The 21,821-nt window shown below is 33.3% G+C and overlaps 1 protein-coding gene across 1 annotated transcript in view; it reads right to left on the reverse strand.

Moving 5' to 3' along the window:
• The window catches only part of sNPF (short neuropeptide F precursor), a 282,800-nt gene extending 261,721 nt beyond the window's left edge, over window positions 1-21,079 (reverse strand). The window contains exon 1 of the mRNA XM_069818671.1: window positions 20,931-21,079. The gene's annotated coding sequence lies outside the window, so the exon portion shown is untranslated. The remainder of the gene's footprint in view (window positions 1-20,930) is intronic.
• Between the last annotated feature and the right edge of the window lie 742 nt (window positions 21,080-21,821).

Here is a 21,821-nt window from a genome sequence, read left to right on the forward strand (position 1 = left end):
GGAATATTAGGGAACAAGACTATTCTCAAGGAAACTAAATAAATATTTATCTTGACAACATATGGAGCGGAAACATGGAAGCTAAATCAAAATTTTCCGTCAAAATTACTAGAATTAGAAATGGATTTTTTTTTTACGAAAGTCATATTTTCATTATTTATTACTGTTTGCCATAAAGACCCTCTTTCGAATATTTAACAAATTCGTCCCCCCATTCACTTTAAAATCACGCATATCACTTTCAACAAAAGTCCTCATGCATTGTTTATCTTCTGTACACACTCATTTATACTTTTTCTCTACACGTCATTTGTTCTTTACTCTAGTTACCTCCTAGCTTAACTATAACACTTTTTTTATTTTCATTATGCTGCCACTTTTAATTTATTTACTACAATATTTTCACCTTATACTTTAATATTATGATTCTTTACTTCACTATTTTTTTCACTTCATTCACCCTTCTTCATCCACTATTTGTTCTTCTTCACTATTCACGTTTGTGCCTTTATTTCCTGATCCATTGTCTTTTGTCTTTATTTTTATGCTTTCCTTTGTTTAAGAACCAGCTTCTTAAAATATAAGGGCCGTATTCATAGACATTCTTAGCGCGGGCGAACTAACGTTTTTCGTATTCATAAACCAGTGTTAGCGATATATGATATATGATATGATATATGATATGATATGATATGATATGATATGATATGATATGATATGATATGATATGATATGATATGATATGATATGATATGATATGATATGATATATTATATATGATATATGATATGATGTGATGTGATATCTGATGTGATATATATGATATGATATGATATGATATATGATATGATATATGATATGATATGATATGATATGATATATTATATATGATATATGATATGATGTGATGTGATATCTGATGTGATATATATGATATGATATGATATATGATATGATATGATATGATATGATATGATATGATATGATACGATATATGATATAATATGATATGATATATGATATGATATATATGATATGATATGATATGATATGATATGATATGATATGATATGATATTATGAATCCTGTACAAGTAACCAGTCCATAGTCGGGGATAGTTTAGCACGCTCGTAGCGCGGGCTAGCGAAATGTCTATGAATGGCACCCTTTCTCTTCGGTTCCTGATTACCTCTTTACGAAACACCACTAGTTGATGGCTCGATCACATCTTCTTCACTTCCCCTCCTTGTTCGAATCCAGCCGTCTCCTTTCTTTACAGATTATCTCACTGGCCTTACTTTTCTGGCCTTTCTTTCCTGACAGTTCTACTTTGGTCGCGACATAACTCTGTGTACTATGTCGTACTACAGTTCTTTGTCCGTTTACTCCTCCCAGAGCGGGATTCTCAAAGCAAGTAACCGTAGAAATTCCAATGGCTCGTTCCGTCATATGAACGTTAATAACTTGTACCAATTCAAGAATTTAAAATATTCTATTCTATTCAATTAAAACTTATGGGGAAATGGAATTGTATTTTGGGCGAGGTTTTGTTTCTCAAAATATTATAAGGCTTTCCCTCTTTAAATGGCATATCACATAATATGACGATTCCATCCATTCTTTCTTTTTTCCGTTTAACTATTATCTTCCTTACTTCTGTTTTTAAGTTTGATTTTTTTGTTTATATTATATTTTATGTTATAATTATTAGCAAAATAAATAAAAAGTAATTTCTTTTCTTTTCCATATCGCCTTTCTCCAATTCCGTGCAGTTCAAGTTTTACAGACAGAATTCTAAATGAAACAGCTCATCGTTTACTTTCAATTTTTCTTGCAAAATGCCAGAATTGTCAATAGTTTCTCACTAGTTGTCACACGGCATTATTCGTAATCGTCCTTTGTTACTCCATATTGTCTAATGCCCTCGATTCATTTTAACACTTTATTTGTATTTCTCCCATTGCATTTATAACTTCTTCCTTTATAATTTCCCAACTTTAACCCCTACTGCCATCTCAGATTCTATACTCATACCCCTTAACCTTTAAACCTTATCTACACTCTACTCTCTACTTTAGTCTTCGTTCTAATACTATTCCATACTTTCTAATTTACTACAATTCGCCTACTACTTTCTATAATTCCTATTCAGTATCTGTATACTAATTTTCCTATTGTCACTATTTCTCTTAGCAACCAATTTTATTACATTCTTCATCCTAAGCTTTCTCCTATTTTTATTGATTTTCTTATTCCCCCGTTCATCTTTATACTTCATCACTGTACCACTATCATTCCCTCCTTGCCTACTATTATATACTTATCTACTTCAGTTCTTCGTTTCCATATCCGTCCCACTCCACTGCTTTCAGTTGTTCTCTTCTTGGCACCGTATCACTTCAGCTTTATAGATTAAATAAAAGTTGATAAATGGTTCCTTTTGTGTGGAGGAAAAACTAAACTTAAGGAAAGTGAGCGTCAAAATAAGAGAGAGACAAACACAAACGCGCACACAAGCACACACGTGCTCACGTGCATACACTATGCTCCTTCTTCAGGAAAACTAAATTGACATATATATAATTTTACTATAATCGTATGTGAGATACCATTTAAAAGACAATAAATCAATTAATAAAGTGGAGAATTAAAAATACATACGTCTGCCCAAAATCTGTAAATTTTTGGAAAATGAACGTTAAAGTTATAACTTACATAGTCTACCCCTTCTCAGAAAATCAAAAAATGAAAACTGATAGAATTTTAGTATCGTAATATTATATGATATGCCATTTAAAGAGGGAAAATCTAATAATAATTTGAAAAAAAAAACTTTACCAAAATCCAACTCCATTTTTCTTTAAGTTTTAATTGAATAGAATAGAATATTTTAACTTCTTGAATTTGTACTAATTCTTAACGTTCATATGACGGAACGAACCATTGGAATTTCTACGGTTACTTGCTTTGAGAGTCCTGCACCGTAGCCACGTGGTTCACGGCGTCACGTTTATGGCTTAATTAGTTATAATTTTGTACTGTCTGTTGGGGCTTTGCCCCGTCATTTGGGAAGAAATTTTCACTTGAAGTTCGGCTAGTTTATGGGACCGATACTCACTCAGCATCATGATTAAAGAATGAGGCGCTACAATAAGTAGCGTAGTAGATATAATCCTGGCAATCACTATTCTGACCATAGCTTACTTGTGTACTGGTTGGCATATCGTCCAACTGTGCTTCGAGTTAAGTGAGCGTGATGCAAGCATTCAATTTGTTGGCCTTGGCTTTATTATACTTGGCACCACGGATTTACTGTAATTATTATTATTATTACTATTATTATCGTTATTATTATCATTATTATTATTGTTATTGTTATTATTATTATCATTATCATTATTAAAATTATGGTTTATTTAACTACGCTCGCAACTGCAGAGGTTATATCAGCGTCGCCGGTGTGCCGGAATTTTGTCCCGCAGGAGTTCTTTTACATGCCAGTAAATCTACTGACATGAGCCTGTCGCATTTAAACACACTTAAATGCTATCGACCTGGGCTGGAATCGAACTCGCAACCTCGTGCATAGAAGGCCAGGGCTATACGAACTACGCTACCGAGGCCGATATTATTATTATTATTATTATTATTATTATTATTATTATTATTATTATCATCATCTCTGTGAAATTTACGTCGCATGAATCCTAGGGAGTTGATAGACTTAATATACGAGTAGGCAATACGATGCAATTTTTCCCCATTAACTTCAGTACCAGTAACAATAATAATTAAGGAATTATTAAAAATCAATAGAATAAAGCATGTAAATTCGAACAATACAAAAAAAACCATAAAAGTCATTGTTTCAAAAATCGCACATGAAATCTTCGAGACTTGAGCCCTGATACCTGGTGTAGGAGTTCGGCTAACAGTGCGGTGTGCAAATACATTTACTTACAGTTGATTAGAAGACTTCCTCTCAGTGTATTAAATTTCTCAAGTTGAGAGATGTCTCCCCTGAACAATGCGCCGCGTGGCTCTGGGTTGAGTTGTTAATCAGTCGAAATGTAAGTAATGGAGCTCATTTGAGGTCGCTCTCCTAATAGTGTCGTATCATTTTACTTGCACCTCTCTCATCATAACACCTCTGAGTGGTGGAGTGTCACTTACAAGACTAAACCCCGTGCTGGTGGAATATTGGCAAATTCTCGCATTACAGGATCCTTAGTGCTATCTCGATCCCTCGAATAACTCTCTTCTGTTTTTAGGAAATTGAGGATTTTTTTTCTTTATATTTAGTAACTTATTTTTACTTGAGGATTTATTTTCTTCTTTTTATTCAGTAACTCTCTTTTACTTGAGGATTTCTTTCCTTCTCTGTATTCAGTAACTTATTTTCTTATTTTTACTCAAGAGTTTCTCTTCTCTATATTCAGCAACTAATTTCTCTTTGAGGATTTGTTTCCTTCTGTAAATTTAGTAACTTATTTTTACTTGAGAATTTCTTTCCTTCTTCATATTCAGTCACATATTTTCTTATTTTTACTCAAGAATTTCTTTCCTTCCCTACATTCAGTAACTTATTTTTACTTGAGGATTTCTTTCCTTCTCTAAACTCAGTAACTTATTTCAACTTGAGGATTTTTTCTTTTCTCTATATTCAATAACTTATTTTTACTTGAGAATTTCTTTCCTTCTTTATATTCAGTAGTTTATCTTTACTTGAGGATTTCTTTCCTTCTCTAAACTCAGTAACTTATTTTAACTTGAGGATTTTTTCTTTTCTCTATATTCAATAACTTATTTTTACTTGAGAATTTCTTTCCTTCTTTATATTCAGTAGTTTATTTTTACTTGAGGATTTCTTTCCTTCTCTAAACTCAGTAACTTATTTTAACTTGAGGATTTTTTCTTTTCTCTATATTCAATAACTTATTTTTACTTGAGAATTTCTTTCCTTCTTTATATTCAGTAGTTTATTTTTACTTGAGGATTTCTTTCCTTCTCTAAACTCAGTAACTTATTTTAACTTGAGGATTTTTTCTTTTCTCTATATTCAATAACTTATTTTTACTTGAGAATTTCTTTCCTTCTTTATATTCAGTAGTTTATTTTTACTTGAGGATTTCTTTCCTTCTCTAAACTCAGTAACTTATTTTAACTTGAGGATTTTTTCTTTTCTCTATATTCAATAACTTATTTTTACTTCAGAATTTCTTTCCTTCTTTATATTCAGTAGTTTATTTTTACTTGAGGATTTATTTCCTTCTTTTTATTCAGTAACTCTCTTTTACTTGAGGATTTCTTTCCTTCTCTGTATTCAGTAACTTATTTTCTTATTTTTACTCAAGAGTTTCTCTTCTCTATATTCAGCAACTAATTTTTCTTTGAGGATTTGTTTCCTTCTGTAAATTTAGTAACTTATTTTTACTTGAGAATTTCTTTCCTTCTTCATATTCAGTCACATATTTTCTTATTTTTACTCAAGAATTTCTTTCCTTCCCTACATTCAGTAACTTATTTTTACTTGAGGATTTCTTTTCTTCTCTAAACTCAGTAACTTATTTTAACTTGAGGATTTTTTCTTTTCTTTATATTCAATAACTTATTTTTACTTGAGAATTTCTTTCCTTCTTTATATTCAGTAGTTTATTTTTACTTGAGGATTTATTTCCTTCTTTTTATTCAGTAACTCTCTTTTACTTGAGGATTTCTTTCCTTCTCTGTATTCAGTAACTTATTTTCTTATTTTTACTCAAGAGTTTCTCTTCTCTATATTCAGCAACTAATTTTTCTTTGAGGATTTGTTTCCTTCTGTAAATTTAGTAACTTATTTTTACTTGAGAATTTCTTTCCTTCTTCATATTCAGTCACATATTTTCTAATTTTTACTCAAGAATTTCTTTCCTTCCCTACATTCAGTAACTTATTTTTACTTGAGGATTTCTTTCCTTCTCTGAACTCAGTAACTTATTTTAACTTGAGGATTTTTTCTTTTCTCTATATTCAATAACTTATTTTTACTTGAGTATTTCTTTAATTCTTTATATTCAGTAACTTATTTTTACTTCAGTATTTCTTCCCTTCTCTATATTCTGTAACTTATTTTTACTTGAAGATTTCTTTCCTTCACTGTACTTAGTAGCTTATTTTCACTTGAGGATTTCTTTCCTCATCTATATTCTAACATAGCTTACTTGAGGATTTTATTTCCTTTTCTATATTTTGTAACTTATTTTCACATTCTTATTATACGGAATTCGAGGAGAAAATACACTATCTACCAAAAAGTAATTGGACACTGTTTTTGCCCCTTTAGAACCTCGTGGTACCACCTCTTGTTGCTATAACAGCAGCCACCCTGTCAGGCATGCTCTCCATTAGTTTGTGTAGGATATCCACTGGAATGCGTCGCCATTCCTCTTGCAACATGGCACTCGGTTGGACAATGGAAGTTGGTCTCATGTTTCGGCGGCTACTATGCAGTGGTATGCGGACAATATTGTTCACCGGTTGGACTGGCCTGCACAGAGTCCTGATCTCAATCCCATTGAGCACTTTTGGGAAGAATTGGACTGGCGATTGAGGTCTCTGGAGATGCAGCCAACTTCCATTGTCCAACTGAGTGCCATGTTGCAAGAGGAATGGCGACGCATTCCAGTGGATATCCTACACAAACTAGTGGAGAGCATGCCTGACAGGATGGCTGCTGTTATAGCAACAAGAGGTAGTACCACGAGGTTCTAAAGGAGCAAAAACAGTGCCTAATTACTTTTTGGTAGACAGTGTATTATGTGCTGCAATATATCCAGTTTTATATTTTCATGGGAGAAAAGTTGTTCAGCATCTATCGTACTGAAAAAGTGGCTTTAGATAAATTTTTAAGATAAGTAGCTAAAACGCTGGACAGATTCGGTTCATATTCATTAATTAAAAGTGACTTCATTCCGAAATAAGACGAAATATTTAATTTTTAATAAAAATGAATAAATTTTATTTGAAATAACTAATACATAATGGCGATTTACATTAATACAAAGTAAATTCATATTGTGTTCATTTTAACACTTGTAATTAAAATATAAAACTTTATTAAGAGTTTAAACTTTAAAAGTGTTAACATTGTTAAAATAGGTAATATACCATATATATGGACGGTACCGTTTAGAAAGTGATCTATGTGTCTTCGTTAACGTCTGGTGAGCTACTGTTCATACATAAACCAATATCGAAACGGTACGGTCCGAGTACATGGTATATTACCTATTTTAACAATTTGAACACTTCTAAATTTTTAAGCTTAATATTTGAAAGTAAATATATTTGTAATTTTATGTATACTTGATATAAACTGACAAATGCAATAACATTCTCGTAATTCATATCAAGAGAAAAACGGTTTACGGTTTCCTGAGAGAAGTTATTATCAACAATATTTCAGTGAAACTTTCCAATAACGACACCTCAGATGGGAAAATAAATGTACGTTATCAAGAAGTGTTCACTACATTAGAAAACAGTATCAAAATCATTTTACTATTCGTTTTCAACACTGTACTAAATTTATATGAATTTATATCCTCATATAATACTATAATAATACAAATGGCTTTTAGAGAATCCGCAGGTTTATTGCGCTCTCACATACGCCCGCCATTGGTCCCTAACCTGAGCAAGATTAATCCAGTCCCTAGCATCATATCCCAACTTCCTCAAATCCAGTTTAATATTATCCTCCCATCTACGTCTCGGTCCAAAGGTACTTTTCCCTCAGGTCTGGTAGAGTGTAAGAGAAGACTCTATGGTCTTAACTCTGTCAGTATAAATAAATAAATAATAATAATTATTATTATTATTACTATTATTATTACTATTATTATTACTATTAACATTCTACACGGATTTCTGGATTCACCCATACGTGCTACATGCCTTGTCCATCTCAAACGTCTGGATTAATGTTCCTAATTATGTCAGGTGAAGAATACAATGCGTCAAGTTCTGTGTTGTGTAACTTTCTTCATTCGCCTGTTACTTCATCTCTTTTAGCCTCATTCTCATACAACGTAAGATATTATTGTAGAAAGTTTTGAAAAATGAATTATTATTCTGAAAGTATAATAACATAAACTGTACTGTACATTACATTGCACCTTAAAATAAATATACATTTTTGTGCAGTTATTCTACATTTTAACATACAATAAAATCAACTGTAGATACTGTACATTACAATGTGCATTGAAAGAAATACTTTTTTTAAAACATATAATATAAACTGCGCTGTGCATTACATTGTGCATTAAAATAAATCTAAAATAACTGTCCGTTTTCCTTTTTTGCGACCTACATAATACATAATGTAGTGAAGATTTGCTAAAATGGTTCTGACAACTGAGGGAATGTGTTTATTGTAGAGTATTATTTCCGTTTTTAAGGACTAGGACGCGGAAATGGCCCAATTTTGAAACAAGTTCAATAAGCATTTTCAGTAGTGATGTTATTGTTCAGATACCAGTTTATTCTGAACGTGTACGAGTAACAGTATGGTGTGCCACATCTGCAAAAGATGTTCTGGACCCGTATTTTGTGAAAGACGATAGTGGACATCCTCTGACTGTTAACCAGGATCGGTATAGGAACCTCATTTTCTGAGGGATATACGAAGACTTGTCCTGCACGAAACAACGCACATCATACTCAATGGTTCCAGCAAGATGGAGCCATCTGCCACAATACTGCCAGAAATTCACTGAATTTTCTCCGACAACATTTTTGTAAAAGCATTATTTCGCATGGAACAGGTTTTTCGTATCCATCGCATTCATCTGACCTTACACCAACCGATGCGTATGTATGGGATACGTTGGAATCAATTTTTCGACAGAACTCGCCGACAATTTATTGTGGAATTGCTAGGAAACATCATAGAGATCTTTCGCCACTTGCAACAACCTACATTTGCAAACATGTTTCGAAATCTACGCGAACGTTATGAGTATTGTTTGGAACATAATAGAAAGCATTTTGAATATGTTTTTTTTTTTTTTTATAAAGGACGTTAGAGAAAAGTGAGCCATGTTTATTGTGTATGTACAGTAAAACCTGTATGAAAGACCACTCCTACTGAGAGACCACTCCTCCTAAAGACCGATTTTTTTTTAAAGAACCGAATTAAAAATCCATAAACCTAATGCAAATCACACCTCTTTTAAGAGACCACCACTCTCACTGACCACCGACCAGTGACTGAATAGCCATTTCCTTAATTTTAACCATTTTAAAATACCATACTGTATTTTAAAAATTTACAATTTAGTAGACTATTTTATTACATTACTGTAGCCTAAATAAATTCCAAGAAATTTGTACAGTACTAGAAGTTAAAATGATCATTGGCAATGTTGTTAAGTGATACCGTATTCACGTTGAATGTCCATCTCTGCCCTTAATCCCTTACGGAATGTTGGGGATTGCTACGAAAAAGGTACAATGACCGCTTGCAAACGTCCTCCGAGGTATGACAAAGGGTTATTTGCACCGCTATTTAACAGTTTCCTGAAAGGTAAGATTTCTCGTGCCGTATGACGGTTTTACTTTTCGTTTTGTACATTAAAAATCAAATCATTACTTGTTAATTGCAGTACAATAATTTATTTTTTCTTCCTCTTACCTATTAGAAAAATCCGGTGATGAAATCAAGAGAAAATTTCAATCCGAAAAAATGTGACTAGAACAAGCCTTATGTAATAGCCGATTGAGTTAATTCAACAATGAGCACCACTGTAAGACGATATGAATTGAGAACATATAAATGAAATTCTTAACATTTAAAGAATACTTACTTACTTACTGGCTTTTAAGGAACCCGGAGGTTCATTGCCGCCCTCACATAAGCCCGCCATCGGTCCCTATCCTGAGCAAGATTAATCCATTCTCTATCATCATATCCTACCTCCCTCAAATCCATTTTAATATTATCTTCCCATCTACGTCTCGGCCTCCCTAGAGGTCTTTTTCCCTCCGGCCTCCTAACTAACACTCTATATGCATTTCTGGATTCGCCCATACGTGCTACATGTCCTGCCCATCTCAAACGTCTGGATTTAATGTTCATAATTATGTCAGGTGAAGAATACAATGCGTGCAGTTCTGTGTTGTGTAACTTTCTCCATTCTCCTGTAACTTCATCCCTCTTAGCCCCACATATTTTCCTAAGAACCTTATTCTCAAACAGCCTCCCATTCCGAGGCTTATTTGAAGGATTCGTAACAAGCTGTTTTTTTACGGTGATGGGTTGTTAGCCCTTCGCCCAACCCCCAAGCTGGAGGACCACCCCTCATGTTAAAGAATAGTTCCGAAAATAAGATTGTGAAAAGGAAATGCAAAAAAGTTAAGCAGTGTTCAATTTATGATTTTGTGAAGGGAAATCAAAGGAGAAAATTGGAAAAATAACGTAAAATAAGAAATAGGGTAAATTAGGGTCCGTTGGACAGTCGGGCATGTTGGACACTTCGTACTTTAACGTGTTACCTCGCCACTTGTGGGCACCACATTCTGCTAGAAGTCAATGACGGAAGTAGCCACGAGTGGGGCTTCCTCCGTCATTGACTTCTAGCAGAATGTGGTGCCCACAAGTGGCGAGGTAACACGTTAAAGTACGAAGTGTCCAACATGCCCGACTGGCCAACAGACCCTAATTTACCCTAAAGTTCTGATTTCAAGCTTTTATTATTAGCAATATTTTCCACGTTTTTATTTGATTAACATAGAAACATTTTAACCCATTATTTGTGTAAAATAACTCCCCCTGTAGAGAAACCATCCCTCTGAAAGACTAATTTTTCATGGAAACAGCAATGGTTGTTTAATACAGGTTTTACTGCATATGAAAACTGTACACGGAAAAAAGGATGAATAGAGGTGCCGGAACATTCAGCGTCATATGCCATTGTTGTATGAAGCTTAGAAGGCAGACCGGACCTAGCCGTAAACATAGAAACAATGCGAATACAGTGTCATTCTACGAGTATACGAGTGTATAGTATACGTTCACGTACAGGAAGAAAAGACACGATGTTATCAGAGAGTTTATTTTCATAAATTTGAGATAGCTTGAAACTTGTCACATGTACGAGTATTGCAAATGTCACGGCGTGGATATCGAAATATGTTAAATCTGGTGTTGCAAATCTTTCTTTAGTACTCTTAAGATACATTTTTTTAATGTTGAGATTGTTGAGCAGATATATTGTATCACTTTTTGATTGACAATAATGACTTTTCCTTCCCTTGAATGATTTAATGTGTTTGAGCACACTTTCGAAGACATCATCGGGTTTTTTTGTGATGATTATGATGTTTTCCTCGATGAGCTTTAGGTAGCATACCTGTAGACTTGAGAGTTTTGTAGAACCTGAAGTCGCTTATAAGAAATTCCATTCAAGGAAATGAATGCTTCCAAACACACTGGTATTTCTTCCTTGTCAGATTTTAACACCCTTACCTTATAAGAATACTTCCTATAATGCAATTTAGCTGCTGCAAAGGAATATTTCAGAAGGTCCCTCAAAAGAGGAAGTAAGCCTATAATTTCAACACCCAATGAACTTTTGTTTTTATATGTGAATTTATTTTTATGACAGTACCTAGTTCCTCTTTTTTACATTATACATTAATTGTATCAAAGCACCTAGAGCATATTAATATTTTTCCTTAAGAATTTATGCTCATTAAAGGCTTGATTTAAATAATTATTAGGCTATATTATAACAATTTATTTTGTTTTCTTCTTTAACCCAATCATTCATTCTCTTTTATTAAATATTATATTACTTTAATAGTTATTAAGTTAATTAATATCGTAAATTGTATGCATTAAATAACATAGACCCTATGACTGCATCGTAAGAAATTACAGTGGAAGCTCTTAAGTTCGACAGAAATGAAGTTCGACATCCTATAGTTAGACTGCTTACGTAGGAGAATTAGACACGCCCCTATACGGGCACTGAGAATTGGGTTTGCCATTTGAATAGGAATTGGTTCTGTGTCTTACAGTGATACTTTTGTTAAAGGAAAACAGAATACTTTATTGATTAGGACGTCAATATTGATCACTGATTTTAAATTAATGAACTCTTCTTTTTCTATTTGAGAATTGTGCCGTTTGTGTGACGGAACTGTCGAAACCCACTGTGATGCTAGAAGCGCATACACAAGTCTCGGGGCGGGCAGGAAATGCAAGTACAGTACTGTATTCGTTGATGGATAACCAATAAGAATTTGTATTCATTTTACCTGCCACACCCAATACCCTTATTGGACAGAACTATCAAATCTGTTTTGTCGAACTTAGGAGAGTTCACTGCATATGTATATAAATATATATACATTTTCAGCTCAGTAAACATTTTCAGTACTGTTTGCTTTGGCGCATACTATACTTTCGAAACTTCAGCTTTCACATTTAAATTGTTTTCAATACATACTGAAAATTGGATAAAAATGGAGATCAGGAAGATCGTATTCAATACAGAAGGTTATTGAGATCGATTTGAATACTCCATGACTGACCACTACTTGTCAATTATCCTTTGTTAGCGCGAAAAAAAAGGAAAAGAGAATACTTTATTAATAACATTATTTTTACAATTTTCTTCTCCACGGTATGATTTACAGTACTCAAAAATGTATGTTTTTGCCTTAATGCGTACAGAAAGATCTATTGCGAAATCTCATATAAGAATATATATGTATAGGGGAGAGTTGGGTAGTATCGGACCTCGGGTAATATCGGACAGTGCGTTTCTTTCATCTACCACCGTATTGTAGTACCTTAATGACATGGTTACGTTTCTGTATGCAACATCACAGAAACGTAACCATGTCATTCAGGTACTATCATCTGGTGGTAGATGAAAGAAACTCACTGTCCGATATTACCCGATGTCCGATACTACCCAACTCTCCCCTACATGTAGAAAAAAGAGAAAAATGTAAAGAAAGCGTGCGTAAGGAGAGGTTTTCAGACTTTGAAGCATGGAACTCGTATTAAATGTTCAAAACCTCCACCGTCAGGATGTATGTGTGTATATGGTTCAGCCCTTTGCCAGGGGCCCTGATGCGCTGATTTATCCACGGCGTATTGGGGATTGTCTCGCAGTCTCCCACAATACGGTCACGGAGTCTCCAAACGTCTTGCACTGGCGCTGCATACATAAGCGATTTTAAATGTGCCCACAAATAAAGTAGTGAATTTATATCGGGGAAGCGCGGACGCCATGGAATCGGTCCAAGTCTACCTATCCAAGGAACACGGTAATTCGAGGGAGAAATCTGCTAGCAACGAAATAATCATAAAATATAAAAGAGCTCTTAACTTGGAAATGAAGTTTTTTTGGACCTATGTTCATACAAGACGTTTTCATCTTTCACAGAGGAAGAAGACTCCCACTAAATTTATTCATGCACTTTACCTACAGTTTGTATATCAACGTAAATTGGAGAAGTAACAACATTAAATATGATTAATACACTCCGTTCAACATAGGACCAGACAGTTCCGTGCATTACAGGCGCTATGTTCGGTTCAAGTTTGTCGAGTATGACGATGTTCGATATTCGCCGATATTAGCTCTGTAGAAGGAGGCTTGTCATGTCTGTTGTACCTTGTTTTAAGTATATTATCTGTCCTCCACTCCCACTGAAGGATTTAACCGCTGAAGGATTTTAGAATAGATCTTGCGATTAATTTTTCACATGAAATAAGAGGAAGTTTGTAATGGCTTGGTTGTCTCTCTCGTGTTCGAACATTGCAGGACACTAGTATGAGATTTTTTTCATTCTATCATAAACGAAGAAGCTTCCAACTATTAAGGACTACGTGTAGACTCCATCGATAGGAAAGGAAAGAAGAATCTAGTGCGAGAGTTTTGGGTGTTTGAACCATGTCATGGATATAGGGAATACCCAAAACTTGATACCACTGTAAAGCCTTCAAATCATACAAAGGAGAATATGTCTTTGGAGTATAATTTTCGTTAACGGATTCAACAGATATGCCTACATGTACTCTTCTTTGCCTGCCCTTATGATGCTCAGTCGTAACTTCGAACCTTTGAACGTGTCTGCATCTCCGGTGCAATATAAAAACTACAAAGTCTTGTTTCAAGATACGACACAATACAATCCGAAAGTTTAAAATAAAACTTCTTACTTGTAACGGCCATATTCGAACAATACCATAAAAAGTGAGGATTTTGTGGAACGAAAATTCGACTTCGGTTGCCATGAAAATGCTTACGTCATATCCGATAAAATGACGAGGGAGTACTCATATACAGGTTGAACCTTAAGTAATGTCATTAATTTCGGGGGGTTATTCTTTGAGATATTTCAAACAAAAAAGTTTAGTACAATTTTGCTGGTTCTTGCTTTCTTTCCGAGATAAAAATTGTTTATTGTTTTATAAGAAACATTTCATAGCGTATTCTGGGAAAGCCATTGATTTAATTTCCAATATGCTCAGTCAATTTAAGAGAGCAGTGTATTATGAAAATATAAATGGTTAAAAGAATTTAGTTTTGTCCTTTAAATGTCCAGAAATTTGACCCGAACAAATGTAACAATGTAAAAATCCCATCACTGACAACAGTGATAACATTTCAAGAAATATCTAGACTTCTTAATCTTTTATCACCTAATAAAATGCATGCGTTTATTATACCCCTTTCATACGACTTAGTTCATAGAGGTCGCGGCTTTTTAGCCACCCTTAACAACAGGAGTCATTCGCACTTCAGCAACGTTGCCTAGTTGTAAAGTTAAGACTCTGTCGCTGTTAGTTACGGTAAATGAAATATCACATACGCCCAGACAAAATATTGTAGTCACGAAGAAGATGAGACGTATGAACCAAGTCGTGTAAAAAGCGTTATAGTACACATATAACGATAAATTAACATCAAAATGTCGTCTGTAGTGAGTTTTTCCAATGTCAGATATATTACTACGGCTTTTCTATTTCTAATTAAAGTAAATCTTTAAACATTATGGTGTGCACAGTTGTAAATGCAGCGAGCTTGATCCCTTTTTCTAATTTAAATATATTTAAAAGTCATTAGTAAGGCATTGCTTAATAATTCTAAAACAAAAATAGTTCTCTTTACATTGATTAACCTTTACACATGATAATTTCATCACGCCAACATAACCTACTTCCCTAATTTTGCATTTGTTTGCCGTGTGATAATAGTACCTCTGTTATAGTTTAAATTAGATGAAAATAATTCGAATTACGTAATAATTTCATTTTGTATAAACTATGTGCATTTTCCATTCTGTTGTCATGAAATCTGATTAAATTCTCATGTTGAACTCTTTCTAACAATCACGCTTATTCTCTGTGCTGCATACTGCAATTATGTTAATGATATTAATACAGTTTTATTACTGCAATTCTAGCGCACGCAACATGTTGCCATTTTCTGAATTTAATGATTGCCTAAAATTTCTTTTTCTGTGAAATAAAATGAGAATTTAATAATGTACTTAAAATTAAAACCGAATATTCTTTGGGAATTGATTTAGTTCATAATATTACACAAAATTCATGCCACAAAAATACGTTAAAAGTATTCGAACTCTGAAATCAATATATTTTGTCTCCCAGCATCAGCACATGACTTTGCAAACTGTTTTAGAATACCCATACTTAGTTTAATTATAAGAAAAGATAACGTTTTTCTCAATATTGATTTATTTAAGTGAATTTCAACATGAAATGTATTCAAAGCGCTGCGACTACACGTTTTAAATGGAATGAAATTGATTCTACGAAAAATCACGAAATAAATAATCTGAAGTTGTAAATTAAATAAAGTAAGATATTAAACATCTAAACATTCCGTATGGAGAAGATTGTAGTCTTGTCAGTAATCGTTTTTTCTTAATAACTTGATTATTTATTAGGAGTTTGCTCAACTCTTAGGTTTTTTCACGGCGGAAACGTAGTACAATTACATATACAAAATTATTATAAATATTTATTTAAAATAACAATTAAGTATCCATCGCTAATTGATTAAGTTGAACTCAGCACTCATATGCCACGAATATAGATAAATTCTTGAAAATATAAGTTTTTAACCAGATTTTTCACAAGACAATGAATATAGCCTATCGTACTTTAATTTCTCTTCCACATACACTCGTAATTCATCTGTTTAGTATAGTAGATACATGGAACTTAAACTACTTACTTATGGCTATTAAGGAACCCGCAGGTTCATTGCCGCCCTCACATAAGCCCGCCATCGGTCCCTATCCTGAGCAAGATTAATCCAGTATCTATCATCATATCCCACTTCCCTCAAATCTATTTTAATATTATCCTCCCATCTGCGTCTCGCCATCCCCAAAGATCTTATTCCCTCCGGCCTCCCAACACTGTATATGAATTTCTCAATTCGCCCGTACGTGCTACATGACCTGCTCATCTCAAACGTCTGGATTTAATGTTCCTAATTCTGTCAGGTGAAGAATACAATGCGTGCTGTTCTGCGTTGTGTAACTTTCTCCATTCTCCTGTAACTGTGTCCCTCTTGGCCCAAAATATTTTCCTAAGCATCTTATGCTTAAACACCCTCAATCTTTGTTCTTCTCTCAAAGTGAGAGTCCAAGTTTCACAACCATACAGAACAACCGGTAATATAACTGTTTTATAAATTCTAACTTTCATCTTTTTTGTGAGCAGACTAGATGACAAAAGCTTCTCAATCGAATAATAACACGTATTTCCCATATTTGTTCTGCGATTAATATCCTCCCTAGTGTCATTTATATTTGTTAATGTTGCTCCAAGATAATACAAAATATTATTGTAATTTAAAATAAGTATTTATAACATTTATACAAAATGTTATAAATAATTATTTTAAATTGCAGTTAAATGTCCTTCGCTAATTGATTAAGTTGAATTCGGCACTCATATGCCACGAAAATAGGTAAATTCTTGAAAATGTTAGTTCCCTAGCAGATTCTTCACAATACAATGAATATATCGTACTTTAATTAGACGGAGTTACGCAATAAGAGACCAAGCACCAAAAACCTGTTTCGAGATATTGGCCATTGAAATAAACCTGTTTTTTTATAAACCTTTTACGGAAGAAGTATTATAACATTCATACTATTACAAAAAATAGCACAAATAATACCAAAAAAGGCTAACCGATTTTTAATAAGAGACCAGCAGTTGAATTAGTATTTCAAAGCAAAATAAATAAATGAATTTTATGCAGTAAATGAATTTTTGCTTATAAATAGCAGCAAAATTCAGATATCGCATTCTTGATTTTTTCCGAGTTAAATTAGCCTGCCATTAACAGATTTGTGCAAATATCTTATTTGTTTTATTCAAATTGTCGGTTGGTCTATTATTGAGTAACTCCGTCCAGTTTCTCTTCCACGTACACTCGTAATTGAGGAGCTTATTTTCAAAACGACACTTGTCCATTCCCATAACTTTGTGGAAAATCACGAACAACGTTTTTAGGTTTAAAATTTCTTATTAGCTAGGCGCAATCCAAAGAGGTTGGGCGCATTTGGAATCAAATGTGAGCATCAGAGTCTTTGATTCCAAAGCTGGAACTAATATTCTGTCGAAAATTTGCTGTGGACAGAAGTCAGTTTGAATCCGATAATCAATTTTAACGCAAGATTTTAGAGGTTTAGAGAGCGTTATGAAGACATCATGATAGTTGTATGTACAGATATATTTGAAGAATGCATGGACGCAGGAAGCTAATTTTCGTTATCGGGTGGACAAGAGACGTTTTGAAAATGAGCTGAAAATAGAAGGTACATGAAACTTCAATTACTATAACCGAAAATTATTTAAGCGTTAGCTTAAGTGCACTCCTAGACCTACAAATGCATATGAATTAAAAAAAAAGACAATAACGACTAACATTTCCAAACAGTACTTTAAAAGCTCTCAAAAATCGTAAATTTAAGAGAGTACACCCTGTACTGTTTTCATTTTCTGCTAAATAAGGCATAATTTTAACAATGATCGTAAATTAATTTTTTTGTTTACTGTTAGGACCACTTATTGGGAATATTATGTAATCAATGGTCATTATTCATTCAGACATGTTTACAGTACCAAGAAATTACTTAAGAAGTATTATGTATTAAATGAATTTTACACTCTGTCATACGAGTATATTTCCAGCAGGAAACTCTTTCCAATTATGACTTTGTCTTGGAAACAATACGAATAAGTATAAACGATATTGGTATAATTTGTAATAACTAATTTCGATTGTCCGTTTTATATTTTAAACATTCGGTTAGCTCATATAACAGTAATTTTTTGCGTATAAGAACGAAATGAACGAAATTGTATTGCATTTATCTACAAGTAGCATTTTAACGCTACTTCATTTCGTGATACCCGAACAAATTCCTCTAGCTCATAGAAGAAAAATGATTCAGTTCCATCTAACATTTAAAAGGACGGAAATGGCTTATGCGTATGTAACAGGGATAAATAGAAATTTTGCAAATTTTTATTTTATGGTATCGCAGAAAAATCGTTCCATATTTTCCGTCACAAAAAAAGACGCAAGTCCTTTAAGTATAATTATTCCTTTGGTAGAAGTAAATTAATTCTACCATAGCCGCAGATAGTTTTGAACTACTCGGGGAGGGGAGAGGGGCGAAAGTCCGAGAAAACTTTAATTTCTGTTTCTATAGCATTTCCTTACATATTCTACAGAAAATGACATCGTCTGATTTTTCATATAATCCCCATGGAAATTACTTAACTCAATTTGTTTGTAAAGCACGGCCATTAAGAATTTCCTTTTCCCTTTCACCCTTCGTTGATCTTTGCAGCGATTATGAACCTGAACTACTACCATAGTTCCACTATCACTGCATCAACCAAATTTATCATTGTGCTTCTGTTCATTGCACTTTTATTTTTGACAGTTTTTATTATTGAATATTTATCCATTACATCGCAATTATTGATAAATAATTAACAAGTAAAACCCCGCGACGAAGATCATCAGAAGAAAAAATTGCTAAAACTAAAAGTTGATAACTGTTACTTTTAAATTTCATAAAGAATGTAATTGTTTATGAAAATGTTGAACATTACTAATAATTTGATAACTGATAGGCAAACATATAGTGGAATACACTGTTAATTACGTATTATTATTTCCACTTTTTAATACGACCATTACTGTTCGATTGCAATAGCTGATAGATTTGAACTAAACTGAAAAAATGTGGATTATAGATAAAAAAAAGTTGAGTCACCGTTGTTTCATGTGTGGCAATTCACCAATCTTAAATGCAGGAGAAAAGAAAGGGAGGGGTCATTGTGAGTTCCGTCCAGGATTGCCAGACGTTCTGAATTTACCAGGTTTGTCCTGGATTTTAATGGTGTGTTTTGTGTCTTGGATTGAATTATATTTGTTCTGGAATATCAAAAAGATTGGAAAAATATAATTTTTTGCTCATTTATATTATATTTTCAATTCCTTATTCATTTTTTTTTCAAGATCCCGTCCAACCTATATTCAACGTCATCGTCAACGCCGCCTGGCCCCTCCTATCGGATTGTATTAAAATAAAAACTATTTTATTTAATAGAATGTATATACACTATCGTTATTCTTTACCCTCATTGAAGTTGATTTATTATTAATAAAATTAAACACTGTATCATGCATTTTGTAATGTGACATTATTTTTCCAGACTTTATCAATACATCAAAGAAAATTTTATAATCTAGCAAAAATGTAACAAAATTAAAAGTTTATGTCATATATAATTAGCTTAAATACATAAAACGAATAAAATGTGACTAGTTGAAGGAAATTGGACCTAAACTCTAATTTTTGTTGATTTTTTTTGTGGTTTCAAAAAGAGGATGAAATACTGAGCATTTAAAAAAAATTCATGGTTCTAGGTGCCATAGTTTTTAATATATTACTTATTGAATGTTGATATTACATTATGTACTTTTCGAGAAAAAGGCAATTAAAGTTTTCATTTTGTTTTCTTAGCAACTATCAGAAATGTTTAGGTATTTAAGAAGCACTGTGTAAAACTACGTCCTAGTTTAGTATGTAAAAAGCCTTACAGGTAGCGCAAGACTTCAAAACATAGAAATGCAGTTTTTTTACCGTAAATTCGTTATTTTGTTCTCCTGTAAAATTTCCTTTCACGACTTTATGTCCCTTTTCACGCATCGGGTCACAAATTAGTTGTATTACAAATTGAATTAATTCAAATGTATAGTCACGCCAAGGTAAGCAGTATCATCGCCTATCCTGGATTCCTGACAGAAAATCTGGCAACCTGGTTCCGTCACTAACATATTCATTGCGATAGCTGACCTTCTGTATGGATTTGAAATAACCATTTTATGTCCTAGTTCATCTTTCAAACAAGTTATTTTTTAACATGAAGAATCTCTCTTCGAATGATTATTTGGAGTGATGAGGCCCTTTCATTAATTTTATTGGGGGTAACCCTCTTGGCTTTATAAGTTGAGGGGGGGGGGGGCAGAAAGTGGCTTGCCGAAATCGTCGCCTATGATCTCTACTTCAAGAACTTGAAAGTTACAATTGTGAAATATTATGAAATAACATTTTCAGAAGTTTTGCGCCCTAACAATATTAGATCATATCTTAAGTCGTGTATTAGTGCAACTAATTTTAGAATTATATTACGCTATAATGGTTGTATACGTAAATGAAAACCAAATTAGTTACAATACATGAAAATTACCTCCTTCTAAGACTACGTCAATATACTTTAATATCGCGGTTGTAAAGTTAAAATTCTGAAATGCGAAATATTAGAAAAAATAACGTGAGTGCATAATGAAGTCGGGTCCTACCTTGGGTTTTAGCTGGTGGAGTACGACAGGTGTTGTGGACGCCTCGTTGTTGGGGTTGCAGCCACGCGTGTTCTAGTATCCGCTACCCTGAAATGTCTTTTTTTATATGTCCCGCAGACAGAAGTGGGGGAGGCGAAACTCCTCCTGGTACGTCGCGACGAGTGCATGCGCAACTCCACGGCGCTGCAAATCAAAATTGCTTAATCACTTGTTACTCTCTTCCCCACACATGGATCTCGTCACTACTCCCACATCATTTAGGGGTCCTACTGCACTCCCACGCTCCTCATAATTGTATGTCATCTAATGCCGCTACCTCAAAATTAATTCTCACATTTTTTCTCGGAATATTTTAAGTTGAAAAGCTCGTTTTTGATTGTATAAGTGAAGCATAATGTAATAGATTATTACTTATGTCATACGAACTTTTCATTTGATTAGTTTTATTTATTTCTTTCTATACTTTTATCTTGTTTATTTATATAATTTTTAACTAATGAAATTTTAATACAAATACTTGTACTCTTAAATACGTTGATCTTGAAAAATCTTTCTAATCTATGTGTAATTTGAGCTGGTACTAGAAATTGTGAGAAAACTTAGAACTATCAACTATGTGTTACATAGCAGTGAAATGGCCTCACCCTCAGAGTTCCGGGAAATGTACTAAAATGTTTAAAATATAGACTATTTATGGTTCAAAATATAGAAATAAATGGTTTTTATAATAATTACAGCGGGCTAATACTTCTGTCAAAGACGCCTGAGCATAAAAGTCCCATTCTCAGGATTTAATGAAAAGAAATAGACCATCGCTTCATTATTACAAATTATAAAATCAAAGCATGAATTCATAAATACTGATTTATTCGTACTACAGTACATGTTTTC

This window comes from Periplaneta americana, chromosome 2, assembly GCF_040183065.1.
Source record: "Periplaneta americana isolate PAMFEO1 chromosome 2, P.americana_PAMFEO1_priV1, whole genome shotgun sequence".
In the NCBI taxonomy this organism is placed as follows: Eukaryota; Metazoa; Arthropoda; class Insecta; order Blattodea; family Blattidae; genus Periplaneta; species Periplaneta americana.